We start from the raw sequence: 3,224 nt of genomic DNA, 5'->3' as shown, positions 1-3,224 counted from the left end.
TCCTTCTCCCCAGTAAGGCACCTCGCATGCAAATCTCAATTCAGGATCTGTTTTGGGGTGTCTGGCCTATAAGAAAGCCCTTTATATATGAATGGGGATGAAGAAGGAACATGGCCAGAGGGGTGCGAAGGGCAGTCGCATTGCTGCTACTTTTGGGGCCTCATGGAACATTTATAGGTTCAATGGATACGAAGACTGCAAATCCAATCACATAACCCCCCATCCCCCGCCCCCCTCTGCCCTCCTGCACCCTGCGCACCCCACCCCTTTAAAACTCCTCAGCGACTCCCTACTGCCTGCGGCATGCTTTTTTGCTCCTGGGCATGGCTTGTGAGCTCTTTTGTAATCTGGCCTGACCACCACTGCAGGCAACTCTTTCTCTCCCTTGCTCTCCAGGCAAACTATCTGCAGTTTTCCAAACACCAAGCTGTCCCCCACCACCCTACCTCTCCACAGCGTCCACGCGAGCTGCTTACTGTCCTGGAAGCTCTTTCTTCCCCTGGGCCACTTGCAGTCCCTCTGCATTGAAATCTTCTGTCTCCTCGCTCCCCTCTGGCCTGGATATTCCAGGAGGCTCAGGCCAGGTCGTAGTCATCTGCCTCTTTGGGGCCCAGAATCATGGTGTCTTAGGCTGCACAATAACATCACGGCAGTGGCTGATTCATTCATTCGTTCAATATTTTTTTATTATGATAAACTACACATAACATAAAATTTACCATCACAACCATCTTAAAGTGTACAATTCAGTGGCATTTCCTATATTCCCAATGCTGTCCACCCATCACCACCATCTAGTTCCAGAACATTTTCATCACTCCCAGAGGAAACCTGCCCCCCATCAAGCATTCACCCTTCACTATCCTGTCCTCCCAGCCCCTGGCAACCATTAATTTACTTTCTATCTCTGTGGATTTCCCTGTTCTTAATATTTTATATAAATAGAATCATACAACGTGTGGCCTTTTGTGTCTGGCTTCTTTAGTTCCCAATGTTCATGTTATAGCATGTAGTGGTACTCCATGCCTTTTTATGACTGAATAATATTCCACTGCATGGGTATATCACATTTTGTTTATCCACACATCAGTCGATAAACATTTGGGTTGTTTCCATCTTTTAGTTACTGTAAATGAACATTCACACACAACTTTTTGTTTGGACATCTGTATTCATTTCTCTTGGCTATACCTAGGAGTAGAATGGCTGGGTCATATGGTAACTCCCTGTTTAATTTTTTGATGAACTGCCAGACTGTTTTCCACAGTGGCTGCGCCATTTTACATTCCCACCAGCAATGTATGAGGATTCCAGTTTCTTCGCATCTTCGATGACACTTTTTTGGGGTTTTTTTATGGCCATTCCAACGTGTGTGAAGTGGTGTCTCATTGTGATTTTGATTCGCTCAACACATATTTTTGACTCTCTACTGTGTGTCAGTCACCACATTAGGCACTGGGGATACTACAGAGAGCAAAATGGATGAAAGCTCTGCTTTTGTGGACATTCCATACCAGTGGGGGGATGACACGGGAGAGTGGAGTTAGGGGCCCTACCAGCACCAGTTAGTAGGGACGTCAGTGGCACTGGGTTGCAGTTAGGGAAGAAGGAAAAGAGAGCTCTTTGGGCCTCTTCGACCCTGCTCACCCAGGCCGGGCGGAGCGGAGGCTGTAAACTCAGAAGCTTACGGGCACGGACGGCCAGAGGAGAGGCAGAAGGGCGCGTGCACGTGCATCTGTGTGTGCATTGTGGGGGTGCTGTGGTGAACTGGGGTGGGGGCACTATCATGGCCTCAACAGGCAGATGCTGTTTAGCACCGGTTTCTTATTGCCAAGTAGTAAAGGAGACCCAGGCCTGGCCACGCTCTGGATGGAAGTACGATTTTTATGTGACATTTTCCAAATTTTACACAATAGCACAGACATTTCTGAAACACTGCCTGAGGGTCAGTTTTGGTGAACTGTCCACCGGGTTGTGATTCTGACCTGGATTTGTCCCAGATGCAGAGTCCCATTCAAAAGGTCAGAATCTCTCGTGGGCGCAGATCTGGGAACCTGCCTCCGTAACAGGCCTCCTCTCTGACACCCACCCCGCTTCCTGCGAGCCGGTGGTCTGGCGCCCACTGGAGTTTGAAAACAACCAAACCGGAGCTGTGAGGAAGGCAGCTTCCCACATGGTAGTGGAGGGCTGGGCAGGCAGGATCACGCTCCCTGTTTGTGCTGGCTGCAGGACCCGCGTCCTGGTCCCAGTTTCTCAGGGCACACAGCCATCCAGAGTATATACTTCCCTGTGCCAGGAACAGGGGTGGGGCGGAGAGGGGCCCTGCAGGCAGAGCGCGCCCCCTCCCCAGCCCGCTCTGGCTCTGCACAGCCCCACGTGCCTGGATGCCTGGCCCAGTGGCGTTTACCCTAGTGGGCAGCTCGATTGCAAGTCCTGATGCCTGTAGCCTCCTCGTGAACTTTCTCTGGATGGAAACCCTTCCCCGGGAGATGGCCCAAATGGAGATGTGCAGTTCTAGGAGAAGGCAGATGTGGCCTATGAACAGCCTAGGGGCTGCCACATGGGTGTTAAGCAACATGTTTGTCAGTCTCTTGCTTAATTATCACAACTGCAGTTAAAACTAGCAGTTTGGGGTGTTGGCTCTGAAAATCCACAGGGCCTTCTTTCAGGATGCGAAACCCCCTGGCCTCTGTAGGTGTTTATTCTGAAGCCGCCGTGACCCGGGTTCACCTGATGACTGGGCTGCTCTGTTAGGTTAGTGTTCCAACGCCGTATTTACAGGTTCCTGTCGTTCAAGAACTCCAGCCGGGGTCCTTCCCCTCTGTGTCTCCTGTCAGCTCTCTAGAGGCAAGGCGTACAGAAGGAGCGAGCAGGTTCCGGCAAAGAGAGTGACATGGAGGACAACATAAGTCCGAGGCTTGTCTTCATGGGAATAATGATCAACGGGATTCATTCCATTCACCCCAGCAGCCCCCAAATGCTCGCTTACACGTTACATGTAAGGAAGGAGCTGTGGGTGATCTCCCCAACAGGAAATAACAACGAACAAATTAATAAGCTATGCTTCTGTTTCTTATCCCTAAAGTATCTAATTAAGTAAGGTCTTCTGCCTAGATTACTTTCAGTAAACATATTTAGTTGTTCAGAACCATAATCAACATAAAATATAACTAATGTAAAGCTGTATCGTAGTTTTCATACCTGTAATAAACTATCAAATTTAG

At 49.4% G+C, this 3,224-nt stretch overlaps 1 long non-coding RNA gene across 2 annotated transcripts in view; it reads right to left on the bottom strand.

Annotated features, from left to right (window-relative positions):
- Window positions 1-1,859: 1,859 nt before the first annotated feature.
- Window positions 1,860-3,224, bottom strand: part of LOC107196001 — an 18,925-nt gene continuing 17,560 nt past the window's right edge. For both annotated transcript variants that reach the window (XR_003047677.1, XR_003047681.1), the window contains exon 8: window positions 1,860-2,841. This is a non-coding gene — a long non-coding RNA (uncharacterized LOC107196001). The remainder of the gene's footprint in view (window positions 2,842-3,224) is intronic.

This window comes from Pteropus alecto, unplaced genomic scaffold (genome assembly GCF_000325575.1).
Source record: "Pteropus alecto unplaced genomic scaffold, ASM32557v1 scaffold164, whole genome shotgun sequence".
NCBI classification, from domain to species: Eukaryota; Metazoa; Chordata; class Mammalia; order Chiroptera; family Pteropodidae; genus Pteropus; species Pteropus alecto.
Note: the sequence above shows the minus strand (reverse complement) of the source record. Positions and strands in the feature narration are given on the sequence as shown.